Source organism: Bos mutus, chromosome 13 (genome assembly GCF_027580195.1).
Source record: "Bos mutus isolate GX-2022 chromosome 13, NWIPB_WYAK_1.1, whole genome shotgun sequence".
In the NCBI taxonomy this organism is placed as follows: domain Eukaryota; kingdom Metazoa; phylum Chordata; class Mammalia; order Artiodactyla; family Bovidae; genus Bos; species Bos mutus.
Window position 1 is genome coordinate 4,827,022 of NC_091629.1, and position 17,257 is coordinate 4,844,278.

General features: G+C 46.4%; 1 long non-coding RNA gene across 2 annotated transcripts; it reads right to left on the reverse strand.

The window, feature by feature from the left end:
• Window positions 1-1,386: 1,386 nt before the first annotated feature.
• Window positions 1,387-14,905, reverse strand: LOC138990496 (uncharacterized). Of its 2 annotated transcripts, XR_011466639.1 has the most exons (4): window positions 14,775-14,905; window positions 5,080-5,233; window positions 2,061-2,196; window positions 1,387-1,795 (listed from the first exon to the last, which is right to left on the reverse strand). It is a non-coding gene; the product is annotated as an uncharacterized lncRNA (long non-coding RNA). The 2 variants fall into 2 exon arrangements; XR_011466638.1 differs by having other exon boundaries at window positions 1,387-2,196.
• Between the last annotated feature and the right edge of the window lie 2,352 nt (window positions 14,906-17,257).

The window sequence follows — 17,257 nt, forward strand, 5'->3', positions numbered from 1 at the left end:
AGCAGCAGCAGCAGCAGCATTCACAGAAATTCGAAGTTGCATGTACAGGATGTTACCGCTTTCTAATAACAATAAAGATACTAAGAAACAATAGATAATTAGTAACAATATATTGTTACTAATAACAATAGATAATTAGTAACAATAGATAATACATAGTACAATAGATTATTAGTAACAATATCTATTGTTACTAATAACAATAGATACTAAGAACTGGCCATCTTTTCTTTAGATACTACTAAAGAACCATCATGGACGGAGGAGCCTGGTAGGCTGCAGTCCATGGGGTCGAGAAGAGTCGGACACGACTGAGCGACTTCACTTTCACTTTTCACTTTCATGCATTGGAGAAGGAAATGGCAACCCACTCCAGTGTTCTTGCCTGGAGAATCCCACGGACGGGGGAGCCTGGTGGGCTGCCATCTATGGGGTTGCGCAGAGTCGGACACGACTGAAGCAACTTAGCAGTAGCAGCAGCAGCAAAGGACCATCAGAGGACTTTCAGTGGCTTGAGACTTTGCTTTTCAGTGCAGAGGGTACGGGTTCAATCCCTGGTCGGGAAGCTAAGATCCCACATGCCTCGAGGTCAAAAACCAAAACATAAAACAAGCAATACTGTAAGAAATTCAATACAGACTTTTAAAATGGTCCACATTGGGGGAAAAAAAAAGACCTAAAAAAAGAAAACAGCCACCAAGGGCATATTAATTAATACCTCAGTTTACAGCTGTTATTAATGAAACAAGTGATGTATTATGTCATGTATATTCACATAGAAAGCTGTCTAACATACATGCAATTAAAAACTAAGTGGATCAATAGCCTGTACAGAATAAGCCTACAGATCACAACACCTTCATGTTTAACATCTTTGGAGTCAAGGGCACTTCTGAGCACGTGATCAAATAGGAAAAATAAAATATGAAATCTGTTTCCCTCCCCCTCTCCAAAAAAAAAGAAGCTCACTTCTAGGTTAATGTTTTACTAAAGCTCTTCAAAGCAGAAGGCCGCTTGCAGTCACGTGCAAGTGTCAAACTCCAGTCAAGCCTGAGTGCCTGGTGCTCTGATTTCACCCTGATTCATCCAGGACGGGTCCTTAAATGACCCTCCCTACCCTGGTCTGCTCCCAACTGCCGGTCCCTTTGAGGGAGCAGTGCTTAATTCTAGAGAAAAAAAAAGTATCAAATATAACTACTGATGCTCAAAGGAGACAATATAAGTTTTGAATCACAAAATCCAATTTTTATATTATGAAAAGTCTTTCATTTTTCTGGTTAACAGCAGTTACTGTTTATTAGTCGGAGTTAATATTGAGCCAAGATGCGCCAGTATGACAAACCCCTGCTGTGGGCGGGGGTGGGCATTGAAGAGACTGATAAATAATGGATATTAAGGATTTTGAATGTCAAATTGTACTTACAGACCCTTTTGTTGTATTCTCTTTTATCTACAATGTTAAGTTGTTGTTCAGTCGCTAAGTCATCTCCGACTCTGCCACCCCATGAACTGCAGCACGCCAAGCTTCCCTGTCCTTCACTACCTCCCAGAGCTTGCTCAAACTCATGTCCACTGACTCACTGATGCCATCCAACCATCTCATCCTCTGTTGCCCCCTTCTCCTCCTGCCTTCAATCCTTCCCAGCATCAGGGCCTTTTCCAATGAGTTGGATCTTCGCATCAGGTGGCCCAACTATTGGAGCTTCAGCTTCAGCATCAGTCCTTCCAGTGAATATTCAGGGTTGATTTCCTTTAGGACGGACTGGTTTGATCTCCTTGCTAATGTCATAACTGGCTAAAAATAAATTGAATAAATAAAAATATCAAAGAAAAAAAACAAAAACAAACAAAGAAAAATACTTAGAATTGTGTTTTCCCACCAGCTCTGCAACTCCTTTCCTCCGTGGGACTTTCACATTTAGACTAAAGGTTCCCAAGCCCTCTCTGCAAGGTCAAGAGAGGGGAGCCTGTTCTTTCTTGCTTCTGGGGTCACGGTGGAAGCTGAGACCCGCCGACCCGCCCTTGGCCACAGAGTCTGGGAGGCCCGGCGGCGTTCTCACCCCCGGCAGGAGCCAGGCTGGGCTCCCCTGCCCGACGGCTCGGGTTTCCGCTGAACTGACTGCAGAAAGGCGAGAAGAGCCGCGAGCAGGTCCCGCAGAGCCGGGGTCCCCGCGCGGGAGGTCCCGGGGGCCGCTGCTGTGGAAAGAATGAGGCTTATTATGCGCGGAGACGAGGGGGTGGCGAGGTGTCCAGCGGAGCAAACGGTTGAAACCCAAGTCGCACGGATGCTGGCAGCGCGGCGCCTGCTGTGAGACAGTCAGATGAACCCTGATAAACCCCGGGCACTTTCCCCACCCCCGCCTGCTCCCCGCCTGGCCCGGAAACTTTAGCATCACAGGGAGAGCAGACAGCCGGAGGGATGGGCGAGGCAGGCTGCTGGGGGTCCAGGGAGGGGCTTTCTGCACTTCCAGAGGGGCAGCGAGAGGCTGACTGTGCTCAGGTCAGGCTGCTCAGCGCTGGTCTGGTGACAAATGGGGTCTGCGGGGCTGGTGGGGGTGTGGGGAGAGCGCATGGCCAGGAGGGACCCTGCTGGAGGGGGAGCAGAAGGGCCGGAGTCCAGAAGGGCTGCGCTGGAACCACAGTAGGTGACCAGAGGCTGGAAGGGAGGCCAGTGAGAAGCCCGCCTAAGAAACACCCCAGGGTTCTTTTTCTAGGCCTGGAGATGGGGCGCCGCCCTGCTGGGTAAAAGCAGTACTTGTGTGCTTGATCCCCAAGTCTTCAGTATCCATGCACAACAAGGTGACTGTACCTAATACCACTGAATTATACATTTAAAAATGGGCAAATGTAGAAGAACTACCAAGTTATCCAGAAATCCCACTTCTGGGTTTGTAGTGGTGAATAGATAAATAAAATGTGGTACTCACACACACACACACACACACACAGGATTATTCTTCTGCCCTGAACAAGAAGGAAATCTTGTATTTGCAACAACATGGTCAAACCTGGAGAGCTAAGTGAAATGAGCCAGGCAAAGAAAGACAAATACTGCATGGTATTATTTACATGTGGAATCGAAAAAAAAGTTTTCATAGAAACAGAAAGTAGAAAAGTGGTTGCCAGGGACAGAGGTAGCTGGGGGCCGGAGGCAGGAAATTGGGAAAGTTTGGTAAAGGTACAAATTTTCAGCTATAAGATGAATAAAGTCTGAGGATCTAATGTGTAAAATGGTGACTATAGTTGATAACATTGTATCATATAATTGAAATTTGCTGAAAAGTAAAATTTGTGCTAAAAAGTGATCAAAACAGAGACCTGAAGAGATATTAGTACTCTAAAGCATTATTTACAATAAACCAGAGATGGCAGCCACCAGAGTGTTCATTGATGGATGAATGGATGAGTGGCCCGCCCATTTCCTAGAATAAGATTCAGCCTTTGAAAAGGACATCCTGATACTGGCTGCAACAGGGATGAACCTTGAGGACCCTGCTGCTGCTGCTGCTAAGTCGCTTCAGTCGTGTCCGACTCTGTGCGACCCATAGACGGCAGCCCTCCAGGCTCCCCCGTCCCTGGGACTCTCCAGACAAGAACACTGGAGTGGGTTGCCATTTCCTTCTCCAGTGCATGAAAGTGAAAAGTGAAAGGGAAGTCGCTCAGTCGTATCTGACTCTTAGCGACCCCATGGACTGCAGCCTACCCAGCTCCTCGGTCCATGGCATTTTCCAGGCAAGAGTACTGGAGTGGGTTGCCATTGAGGACCTTAGGCCGAGTGAAATAAAACAGCCACGAGAAGACAAATACTGTAGAGTCCACTTATATGACGTATGGAAAATAAAATCATAGGAAGAGAAAGTAGCTTGGTGATTACCAGGGTCTGGGAAAGGGGAAGAGGGGCGGGGACTGCTGTTTAATGCGTCCAGAGTGTCCTAGTGTGTACAGAAAGCCCTGGAGATAGGCATCACAACACTGACCTGTATTCAACGGCGCGGAACTGCACACTTAAAGGTGACTAATGTGGCCAATTTCATGTCATGTGTTTTTTTAATAGGCTAGACTTAGAGCAATTTTAGGTTCACAGCCAAGTGGAGAGAAGGTTCAGGGTTTCCCCACAGACTTGCTGCCCCCTATACCATCGCCTCCCCCACCAATCAGCGCCCCCACCAGAGCGGGACACTTGTTACAACTGATGACCCCTCACCAAATATCGTCACCCAAAGTGCTGCGTCGTTTTTGCTGCAATTAAAAAAAAAATAGTGAGCACAACATTGATAGAAAAACCTGACAAATTGCCCAATGAGAGAATTGTAGACAAAACATTTGTGGACATGGATGTAAAACTTTTCAATAATGTTGGCTAAGAGACTCTAACTACGTTAAAAGAATAACATACAAACCAAATGGTAAATGTTACGTTCTCTGTACTTTACCACAATTAAAAAAAAACCAGCCTTGAGTGGTTTACTTTCCAACCTGAAGAACAAAACCCTGTGGGGCTCCAAAGAGGGGAGGCCGGCTGGGCATCAAGGCCAGGCCACGACTGTGGGACGTCCCAGACGGGCGCCAGGATGCGCTGGATCCTGGTTAGCGGCACAGCCGGCTGGGGACGGGGTGAGGCCCGGGGGCTCACAGGCTCCTAGATGTCTGTGACTCAGGGTTTAGCTCAGCCAATCACTGGCAAATATCTGCAGGTGAAAAGGTAGCCCATGTCCCTCAGGACAGGAGCCTTCGGCACCAACAAGAGGGTTGGGTACCAACGAAAAGATTCTTGAAAAGAAGGAAGCGAAGAGAAAAAGCACAAATGGAATTCAGAGCCTAAAATATGTTAGTTTTAATTATAAAAAGAAACACCTAGCTTCTCTGTAGGGTGGGATGTGGTCAACTGATTCCTCTCTCTTCCCTCCTTTTTTCCTTCCCTCTTCCTCCTTCTTCTACCTCTTCTTCTCCTCCTCCTGCTATTCACCACATGCATCCTTTATATCTGCTCCCATGTTTCATGTCACAAAAGTGTTTATACATAAGCCATACAGCACATATATAAATTAAATATATACACACATATATTTAATTTCCTACCTGAAGACATGCTCAGGTTGACACACTCCAGGGAGCATGTGACTGATCGCAGGATGGACTGTGTTGACGCAAGGCAGGCGCTGTGTCCATCACCTCCTTTTCCCATCTACACACCCAGGACACTTACTGGCCTCTCTCACGGCAAAGGTAAACCCTGAAGACAGAAACCTTTTTAAAATGACCAGAATTTATTGTAATTCAAAGTAATCAAAATGGACCACTGTTCATACCATTGCTTCAACAATTTTACATCATTTTTTTTTTTCAAAGAAGGAGGAAGTTACTAGGTTGAGGTGGGTTTGTGAGATAAGTAGTAGAACACTCCAAAATTACTTCTAAAATTATTGCAAGGGACATCCCTGGTTGTCCAGTGGCTAAGACTCCGAGCTTCCAGTCCAGAGGGCATGAGTTAGATTCCTAGTCAGGGAACTAAGATCCTACATGCTGCATGATATGGCCCATAAACAAAATAAAATAAATGCAAATATATTCAGCTTTCTAGTCTTTTATTAAAGTTGCCAACTGTTGAGAAGGACTTTGCTTCACTTGTGGGTAGCTGGCAATAGATAATGCATGTAAAAGTGCTTTGTTCTTTGGGAGACATTGCATTAACTTCCTCACTGGAAGAGCATCGAAAGGAACATTCCATGATACAAGTTCTCCAAGAGGAGGAATGGGATGGGGGAGAGATTTGAGAGGACATAGTGCAAAATGCCCCTCTGTGTTCCCATTGGCCTTTGGGCTGGAAGTCCTCCATTTTCAATTACAAACAAAGCACAACTGTTATCTGATTGCAAAATAATACACATTCACTGTTAAAAAAAGAAAAGAAGAGAGAATACCTTGGAAAATAAGACCACAAAGGATCCATTTCTTTTTGATTTTTAAAATCTTTTTGGGGTCCTTTAAGGGGAAAATACTTTCAAAAGAGATTTTTTTCCCAGGAGTTTATCTAGAAGGAATAAAACACCTCTTCTGACACTTTAGGTAAGCCATGCCAGTAAACAACAGGAAAGTGTATTATCTGAAGTAAGATTCAGGCTCTTTAGCCAAAATTGAGAAAAAGGATTGGGTCTCCATAGTCCTGTATTATTGGATTTTTTTGGTTGTGACAAAGTGTGGGAGGGATCCTGTCCCTCTTCTATGAATGTCTCTCTGACCCTCAAGAAAGACGAGGTGACAAATTGAGAAGAGCAATCAGTGCACACCAAAAGACCTCTGGGCTGTAACTGACCACGTGGCCTCAGGAAGATCCACAAAGATCCTCTAAAGTTTCCTCCTGGGTAAAATGGAGATCTTAGTGACTGCCTCCCAGTGGTTGAGAAGAGTCAAGGAGCTGATGCACAGAGAGAATCTGGGGCTGTAGGCGGCATATACTAAATATTCAAAAAAGATAGTTACATATCCAATAGATAGCCAAGAAACTGGATTTTTCTACAAAGCAACCCCCCTTGAAATTATGATGCTGAAGCTCCGATATTTTGGCCACCTGATGCAAAGCACCAACTCATCGGAAAAGACCCAGATGCTGGGAAAGACTGAGGGCGGGAGGACAAGGGGACGACAGAGGATGAAATGGTTAGAATATCATCACTGACTCAATAAACATGAATTTGAGCAAACTCTGGGAGATGATGAAGGACATGGGAGCCTGGCATGCTGCAGTTCATGGGGTTGCAAAATGTCAGACACGACTTAGTGACTGAACAATGACAACAAAGTTAGAATACTGGTTCTGACACTAGTTTTTATAAATAAGACAAGAAAGACTTGGGTTTACCCAAGAAGTGGCCTTAGGACAGTTAGGACTTCTCTGTAGCTCAAATGGTAAAAAATCTGCCTGTGATTCAGGAGACCAGGGTTCAATCCCTAGGTCGGGAAGATCCTCTGGAGAAGGGAATGGCAATCCACTCCAGTGTTCTTGACTGGAGAATCCCATGGACAGAGGAGCCTGGCAGGCTACAGTTCATGGGGTCGCAAAGAGTTGGACATGACTGAGGGACTAACACACACACAGGGAGTGGCCAGCTGTCTCCTAAGTGATCTTTTTTTTCCTGTTTACTTGGCTTCTGATGCCATGAGCCTGCCTGGTTGCCATGAGACTCTTGGGCTTTGCAGGGTATGTGGGAAATCTCATCATGTTTCTATCTTTCTGCTCTGCTGGGAGTAAAAAGTGTGCAATGCCCTGGACTATATGCCAGAGAGTTAGAAGGCGCCTCTCCAAGGATGAGAGTGAATACTGCACTCCTGCCCTGAATTCTAGGGCAGACACTTTATCCCCACACATTGTTCAAAAGGCGACTCCTGCCAGCCGGAGAAAACAAGAGTGCGGTTAACAGGACTGAGCTGACCCTTTGTCTGCTAATCGGCGGCTGAAACCAATCCCCTCTGACGCTGTAACTGACAAGAGTGGAATGGATAGGACCCCTGCTACCTGCGCTGAACTTGCCACTGACCTCACCCTTTCTATCATATAAGCAACGACACTGAACATCTGTCTCGGTTTTGTTCTTATGGTGCTGGTGATTTAGTCGCTGAGTTGTGTCCAATTCTTTTGAGACCCCATGGACTGTAGCCTGCCAGGCTCCTCTGTCCATGAGATTTCCCAGGTAAGAATATTGGAGTGGGATTCTTTACCCCTGAGCCACCAGGGAAGTCCCTGTTCTTATAGTTGTAATGCCTCCACAAAACCCCTGCTTATTTCTCATATGCAGCCCTGAGACTTCCTGATTTTGTTGTATGGTGTCTTTGACAGCTCTGGCCATCATTACAAACTACAGTAGACTAAGGGGCTTAACCAGCAGGCACTTATTTCTCACAGTTCTGGAGGCTGGGGCTCCCAGATCTAGATGCTGGCCAATTTGGACCCTAGTGAACACCCACTTCCTGGCTTGCAGACTGCAACCTCGTTGCTATGTCTTCATATGAAGGACAGAGAGTGAGAGAGACCTCTCTGGTGTCACCCTTTTTAGGGCGTTAATCCAATTAAATCAAGGCTCCAGCCTCATGACATGAAATCCTTTTTTACTTCAGAGGCTGGAGGTGAGGGCTTCAGCACTGGAAATCTGTGCAGACACAATTGAGTCTATTGCATGTTGTTATAACTTAGTGTCTACATTCCTAGATCCATGCCATTAATGAAAAGGTAATCAGACAACATTCTAGGCAACTAACCATGGGAAGAAAGTCTTCAGGAAAGAATGAGGAAGCTTGGGTTCCTGTCTTGTCCACAAAAACTAGAAAACCTTTAGGCAGGTCTTAGACACAGGTTCCACTAGATTTCCTTAACCTTGGATGGATACCACTAGTGCAGCAATTAATGTTTTAAGAGTTCTACAAGCTGACAACACTGTTAAGGTTTGACCCTGTTTGTTAAGAGGGATGCGTACATGCTCAGTCATATCTGACTCTTTACAACCCCATGGACTGTAGCCTGCCAGTCTCCTTTGTCCATGGAATTTCCCAAGTAAGAATATTGGAGTGGGTTGCCATTTCCTTCTCCAGGGATCTTCCCACCCCAGGGATCAAACCCTCATCTTCTTCGTTTCTTGCACTGGACTCTAGTACTGAGTCACCTGGGGGAGTACCTTATGAAGTGGTCAGAACTCTAAGCAAGCCTTGGTCAAGAGCCAGGAAATGAGCATCAAGGTGACCTGGCTTTTCCCGCAGAGCTGTGAACTTAGTTTGGGCAGCTCCTGAACACTGGAGACCCACTTGTGTTTCCTCACTATTGGGAAACATGAAGGAAAAATCATTATTAGCATATGGTTGACAATTATATGGGCTTCCCTGGTAGCTCAGATGGTAAAGAGTCAGCCTGGAATGCAGGAGACTCCGGTTTGATTCCTGGGTTGGGAAGATCCCCTGGAGGAGGGCATGGCAACCCACTCCAGTGTCCTTGCCTGGAAAATCCCCATGGACAGAGGAGCCTGGCTACAGGCTACAGTTCATGGGGTCGCAAATAATTGGACATGACTGAGCACATACACACAATAATATATGGCCAAGGGAGGAGGGACACTCTGGGGACAGTTGCTTGAAATCAACTCTCAATTTTTCAAGTGGAGATCACAGAGCTAAGTCATGAATCTGTAAAATCCTCCCAGCCTCAAGGGGACTCTGCTGAGGTTTATTTTCTGCCCAATAAGTGTTTGGCCAAAGCTGTTTTAAGATGCAAGCAGAGGGCCAGGTTCTGTTCCCCTGGAGGACCAGAGAAATGGCTCAGGTGTGAGAGGCAGGTTGGACAACTATCATCAGTTCTTGAACAGCCTAGAGTTGGCCAGACCAAAACCTGACCCTGGCTCCTGACCTCGCCACTCCTGTGAACAGCACCCCCACAGAACTGCCAGGAATGTCCCCCAAATTCTTACCTTGGTCCAGCCCAGGAAGAGTAGAACCAGGCTGGTGGCCACCTGCTCAGACACCACGGTCAGCAAGCCTGGCTCAGAGAGAGTCACCTGAAGGACAGGATGAGCCCAACGGGAGCCACTAATACCCACCCAGGAGACATCCGCAGGAATCACACTGGGCAGGCTGTTCAGCAAAACTTTTGGTGAGTCCTAAGTTCAACTTTTTCTTTTTTAAATTGGAGTACAGTTGCTTTACAATACTGTGTTAGTTCCTGCTGTTCAGTGACGTGAATTAGCTATTAATATATGTGCACATATATTCCCTATACATTCCCTCTTTTCTGGGTGTCCTTCCCATGTAGATCACCACGAAGTGTCGAGTAGAGTTCCCTGTGTTATACACTGTGTTCTCATTAGTTATCTATTTTATACATAGTGTCTGTAGTGTCGTACCTTTTTGCCTTTTCATACTGTTCATGGCGTTCGCAAGGCAAGAATACTGAAGTGGTTTGCCATTCCCTTCTCCAGTGGACCACATGTTGTCAAAAGACTGAACGCTGAAGAATTGAGTTTTTGAGTTGTGGTGTTGGAGAAGACTCTTGAGAGTCCCTTGGACTGCAAGGAGATCCAGCCAGTCCATCCTAAAGGAGATCAGTCCTGGGTGTTCATTGGAAGGACTGATGCTGAAGCTGAACCTCCAATACTTTGGCCACCTGATGCAAAGAGCTGACTCATTGGACAAGAACCTGATGCTGGAAAAGATTGCAGGCAGGAGGAGAAGGGGATGACAGAGGATGAGATGGATGGATGGCATCACCGACTCAATGGACGTGAGTTTGGGTGAACTCCAGGAGTTGGTGATGGACAGGGAGGCCTGGTGTGATGCTGTTCATGGGGTCGCAAAGAGTCGGACACGACTGAGCTACTGAACAATAACCAGTATGTGTCATCCCAGTCTCCCAGTTCATCCCACCCCTCCCCTGTTGTTGTCCATTCGTTTGTTCTCTGTATCTCTATTTCTGCTTTGCAAATAGGTTCATCTATACCATTTTTTTAGTTTCCATTCAGTTCAGTTCAGTCGCTCAGTCGTGTCCGACTCTATGCGCTAATATACGAATTTGTTTTTGTCTTCTTGACTTATTTCATTCTGTATGACAGTTTCTAAGTCCATCCACGTCTCTGCAGATGACTGAGCCATCACTGCTTCTGAGCTTTGGAAATTTAATGGCCAGTGCCACCTGGTGTTCAACACCGATATTCCCCCTTCTACAGTCAGCAAACCACAGTGCAGCAGGAACAATACCTTCCCACTGACCCAGAAAGTCAGGAGGCCTAAGCGGCCGTGGCATTGCATTCTATTTTCCCAAATGCTCTGGTTTGGCTGGGATTACTTTCTCTACCCCTCGATGTTAGAATACTCCATCAGGGCGACATGCCAGGGACCTCCTTCTCCCCATTGCTGTTGCTGGTCCCCAGAATCTGAGGCAGGTGGCTTCCTAGTAGCTGCCACAGCTCTGCACGCACCTGTTTTCTGTGGAACTGAATCCCGCATGACACCGGGTTTTGTCCTCATGGCTCCAGAGTACACGGCACGGTGACTTACGGTATGTGGGAGGTGATTAATACACATGGATTGAGTGAAAGAACACAGAGAGACTGTGGGTAAGACTGATGTTAAATCTGATCATTTTTCTTTTCATTACTATTTTCTCCATTAGTGGAAAGAAGCCAGAGCCTGCTTGCTTTTGCTTTTTTTTGTCTCCTTTCTTCCGCCCTTCCTCCAGTTTCCCTCCGCATCATCTTCCCACCTGATCTGCACATAATCATGAATGCATTCTACCATCGTTTCCCAAACAGACGGACACATGCCGCCATTCTTTTAGGTCTTATACACATAAAGCAATAATGCAGTGTTGAAGGGTGAGAAAGTTACTCCCCATCCGATTCTCTTCCAATCTTTTTGATTCTGACAATGAAAAAGAGAAGGAACTAGATCACATTACGCTGCCATTAACACCTCTCAAATATCCATGTTAACAAAGAAATCACAAGCAACCATCACAAGGAAAACCAACAGCAGGCAATAATATCCTTTAGTAGCTGAAAAAGTTCTATTGCCAAACGCGGAAGACTAATCTGTTTTCAATGTTGATGTTCTTCGCAAATTAAGTCCATAAAGTTTTCTGAGTCAACTTAAGGGAAAACATTAAGTAAATCATTGTAAAGACAGTACCAGTTTATGGCAAGAAAAACAGGACGGTGGTAGATGTTATGGGCATGACTTAGGTTTGGGAACCAGATAACCAGGTATCTCGTCCTTCCTCTTGCTGCCTTTCTGCACATCCTCCTGGTGTGCCTTTCAGGGCTTGCTCAGCCATTTCCGAAAAGGTTAGGATACCAGTGGGAAGGTCTATGCAGAGGTGGGCCTCACTCAGACGAACAAGTTCCCCATCAATACATGATTTCTGCCCAGCATCTTGCATCAGCGAGGCCAGCCTGTGGACCACAGTGAAAAATTCAACCCCTCTTTAGTTTTCCCTGGGGCTCACTCACTTTGCAGCAAGACTCGTGAGCCAGGCTCAGCTTTGTAGAATCTCATTCATCAGAATCACTTTAAGGCTAACAAGCTGGCCCCTCTGCCCGGGCCCCGTGTGGGCAGATCAGATGTCTAGGGGCTGGCGATGCCGGCGAGATCGACAGAGGAACATGTGGTGACTAAAGGTCTCAGGAAAGAACCAGGGGTTTCCATTATCCTTGGCTTTCGGGGTAATGCAATCTGAAAATCAATTCTCATTAAAAACAAGTGATACTAAGACCTCTGACAGGTTACATCTTAAGTGATAATTAAAAGCATATTTCCTGACGCTTAGCTGCGATGAAATGCATCCCCTATTTATGCCACAGAGGGGTCTCAGGCTAAGACCCTATGGACAGTCACTCGCTGCCCCAGGAAGCCTCACAGTTCCTGGAGTGTCATTCATTATTTTAATCTGATTTTCTTTGCTTCAGTGAAATGGAATCTGGCACTGGAACTTTCTCTCCAGTTTCACCAACAATCCTTAAAAAGCAATTGAGATCGTGCTAAACCAAGGAAGAAAGACTTATTTTGCATAAATGAAGTCTTTAGTGCAATGAGTGGATGGACTTTATGAATTACCAACAGCACTCCTCTAAGCTTTATTCTTGTTGTTGCTCAGTTGCTAAGTCAAGACCGACTCTTTGCAACCCCATGGACGGCAGCACGCCAGGCTTTCCTATCCTTCACCATCGCCCAGAGCTTGCTCAAACTCGTGTCCATTGAGTCAGTGATGCCATCCAACCATCTCATTGTCTGTCGCCCCCTTCTCCTCTTGCCTTCAACTTTTCCTGGCATCAGGGTCTTTTCCAAAGGGCTGGCTCTTCTCATCAGATGGTCAAAGTATTGGAGCTTCAGCTTCAGCATCAGGCCTTCCAGTGAATATTCAGGACTGATTTCCTTTAAGCTTTATAAACCTTCCTCAATTAATAAAAGGCGATATGGCGACTGAAATGCAAAACTCTTTGTAGGATCTCAGCGTTGAAGGCCCTGAAGTGAGCAGTGGGGTGACAGGGGGCTCAGACTTTCAGGAAAGTAGGAGAATACTCACTGCTGATAATAGTTACTGACTTGGCCCTTTTGGTATCAAGATATTGAATTTTATCTCAAAAACTATTGTGAAAAATGGGAATGTTCACAATCTATTTCTTCTGAATTGGATTTGCAGGTTATCAAAACATATCCTGAAGGCACAGGAATAAGCCACCATGTCAAAAGAACAAAAACATGTCCATCATACATGGTTGCAAATCCAGGGACTTCCTGGCGGTCCCGTGGTTAAGACTTTGCCTTCCGATGCAGGGGGTGTGGGTTTGTTCCCTGGTCAGGGAGCTATAAGATCCCAAACGCATCACAGCCAAAAAACCAAAACATAAAACAGAAGCAGTATCGCAACAAATTCATTAAAGACTTTAGAAAAGGATCCAAATTAAAAAAGTATCTTAAACAGAACCACAGTGAGAGACTGTCTCACACTTATTGGGATGGCTATTAGCAAAACAACAACCCCCACCACAACAAAAAGCAAGTGTTGGCAGGGGTGCGGAGGATTGGACCCTCACACACAAGTGGGAACGCAATATGGTATCAGATCAGATCAGTCGCTCAGTCGTGTCCGACTCTTTACGACCCCATGAATCGCAGCACGCCAGGCCTCCCTGTCCATCACCAACTCCCGGAGTTGTGTGGCAATATGGAATAGCCTCTACGAAAAACAGTATGGAGGCTCCTCAAAAACAGCCTGAGAAGGGGGTGCCTGTCCTTGGTGGCTCAGCTGGTAAAGAATCCACCTGCAATGCGGGAGACCTGGGTTTGATCCCTGGGTCGGGAAGATCCCCTGGAGGAGGGCATGGCAACCCACTCAGTATTCTGGCCTAGAGAATCCCATGGACAGAGGAGCCTGGCGCCCTGCAGTCCATGAGGTCACAAAGAGTCGGACAGGACTGAGCGACTAAGCACAGCCCGTGAGAGCAGCGGGGAAGTGGCCGCGGGGTGACCTGTCTTCACAGACGCCCCTTGGTCTGCTGAGTCACCAGCAGGAAGGCCCCTCTCAGCCCAAGGCAATGTTGTTTCTGGTTCTGAGTAAATGCAGTTAGTGAGTTTTGTTGCCTGGATACTTGCTACTCTGATAAAACTGGTGATTTAAGTAAGGTCTGAGCCCACATGCAGATTCCAAGCTGCCTCGCCATGCTCCAATTACGACAGGAGGAATCCTCTTTTCAGTGACATAGACAAGCCTCAGATGGCGGTGTTTTGCCATTGCCAAGAAACAGAAAGCTCTCCTTAAACTTGAGTTTGGATTATGTTCCCTTATACCTCCCTGTGTAAAACAGATAGCTAGTGGGACAGCTTGGTGCCCTGTGATGACCTAGAGAAGTGGGATCAGGGTGGGTGGGAGGGAGGCTCAAGCCGGAGGAGACATATGTATACATATAGCTGATTCCTGTGGCTGTACAGCAGGTGTTAACACAACACTGTAAAGCAATTATCCTCCAATTAAATGAATAGAAACAGTAATAAAATTAAAGAACAAATTATGTTCCTGAAATCTTTTTTGTTCTTTGGTAGAAAAGCCTCAGACCTTGAGCTGTGGAAGTTAGCCATTGCCTGCCGTCTAGTCATCAGCTCCCTGTCTGCTTCTCATCTTTCGTTTTCTCACCCTGCTCTCTGCAGCTGCCTGGATCTCATGGACATGCAACCCCTGCAGCTGAGACACTCAGCCCTCCCCACAAAGAAAAGGAAAGAAGGGAGAGAGTCAATGCATTCAATACCTTCCGTTCAACCCCATGTCTTTCTCCATGATCGTCTCCTTTCGATCTTGAGCCTGTGCTTCTGTACAAGCCTGGCTTGAGCCGGAGTTAAACTTTCACACACAAAGCTCAGCATAGCAATCCCCAAGGGCCCTTGAGCCCTCTCCAGCCTGACTAGCATCATGCAGGGAAAACCATCCAAATCGGCTTGCCCAGAAAGCAGGAAGACTGTGTTATGGAAACACTGCCTGGTGTCATGGTAACGGAATGGACAGCATCCTCCACGCCTGCCTCCGTGGCCGGCAGGATGTGTGTCTAAGACAGGAGGGCAGAGGACCAGCCATATTCAGAATCAATCTTATTTTAGGGAGGAATTAAGTCTCCATGGCCTTTGGATGATGAACAACTGCAACCCCAAGGGCCGTATCTACAGAGATAATCATGGGCCACAAAGAAATAAGACTTGATTCAGTTCAGCCTGCATCTGAATATAATATACAGTTTTATCCTTACACAAGGGGGAGAATTTATGTCAGACTTTCATCCTGTTCTTTCTATATGGTCTTATTGAGTGCTCACCACCAGCTACCCACGCACACACTATTTGCACGGGGTCGTAGGACACGCCATGTGGGTCTCTCCCAAGAGAGCAACTGTCTCAGCACTCAGGTGTTATCCTCAAAAGTGAACTTCAATATTTGCTTTAAAAAATATAGAGGGAGTGAAATGGTTGTCTAGCCTACTAGCATAAACAGTTTCTCACTGTTTAATCAATCACATAGCTGATAATTGTCAACTAAGGATGCAAAAAAAAAAAAAAAAAAATGCTATCCATGAATAGATAGTTGGTATAAACTTGCATCATCTGTGAACCTAATGTGCTTCCAGGACAAATTTCCCTGCTGCAAACTGGCATGTGCTTCAGGCAATACAGAGACATTGTGGAATTAGACAAATACTTGTCCTGATTAAACAAGTGATCGGGACAGTGAACCGACCGACACAAAAGCAACGCAGGATATTCCAAGCCAGAAAGAGCTGAATTGTGGACGATCCACTGTTGGGTAAGTAGCGTGATCACTCCATGCTATACAACTCATTCGAGACGCCCCCACCCCCAACTTCTTGCCTCCAGGGTGCCTATCATGGGAGAAACAGACACATCTCACTTCTAACCAGGACACACCCTCCGGGTCCCAAGGAGGGCGGTCCTGCCTGCCCCTCTGCCAAGAATGTTACTGAAGACAGCTGGGACCAGGGTTATTAAGCAAAGAGATGGGAGGAGAACAAACATAAATTCTCTCCCCTTGGGCTTTCAGATTAAGAATGATGCATAGCCTCCCATTGGTAGAAAAAACTAAGCCTCAATAAGTCCTTGGAAATTACTTGTGAAAGTTCATAGGCTTGGCCTCAGGTGGAGCTGGAGGATGTTGCTGGAAGAATTTTAAACTTCTAAGGAGAAGGCTCTTTAGAATGCCGAGGCTCACCGTCACTGACTTCCCCAAGTCCAACCAGCGTGCACGTGACCTGACAGTGACTCGAATCCCACCCACTCCCAGTTTTGGGAGCAACTTGAAGTAGTCATTTCTTCCACCCTCTCGCCATCTGGTCTCCTCCTGCACAAAGGGAGTCAGTGAGGAGTGCTGCCCCCCCAACCCGCCCCCAGATTCCATTAATTCTGACCCCTCCCAGCTTCTTTCTACCACCCCCAGAATTACACGCCTAGCGCTTTTCATGCTTAATTCTAAGCAGTCGTGAAACATCAGACTTCCCAGCCCCCAAAGTACAAAGCCAGGACAACACAAAAATCAGAGAAGCTAGAAGACAAATTTAACATTTGTTTTCTTTCTTTGAAGAACAACCCAGCACTCAGACGAGATGTCACATTTTTCAATAGGTCATGGGGCTGCGGTTTTCTTCCATGTCGTGTGTAGCCCATGGAGACCAACTTTGGAGTGAGCTAATAAATGTATAATCTAGCCAAGGACCAGTTGTTGCATGCCCGCTCTGTGTTCCTCAGTGTAAGAGGTGCCACAGTGCGTGTATGTCGTTGAGAGGTACATGCACACACGGGGGCATCAGCTTATCACGAGGCAAGTCTGTGCAGGGGTCTGTCGGTGATTGAGAGGGTACACAAGCTTTCAGAAAGGCAGGGGAGGTGGTGTGGCATTTTCCCAAGTCTTTATAACTTTCTAGAAGGCCACTTTCACAGCCAGTTGAACCAGTGTGACAAAGTCTGAGTGGGTATCCATTGAGCTCAGGGAGACGACCACAAATTAGCCAAGCTCTGGTCAGGGATAAAGCTGGAAATGCTGTCTAAAAAGTGCTCCCGTCATACGGAGTAAAATTAAAAATAGATTCGTCTCTCTTAGTGCAAATCTTATCACAAAGAAGGACCAGGCTGACGTAGGGGGAGAGCAGGGTGCAACACACACCTCGTGCTATGGTGGACAGAGCTGAACTCGCGGACTCCCCGCCGAGATGGCAGGTGGCTTTCTGATGAT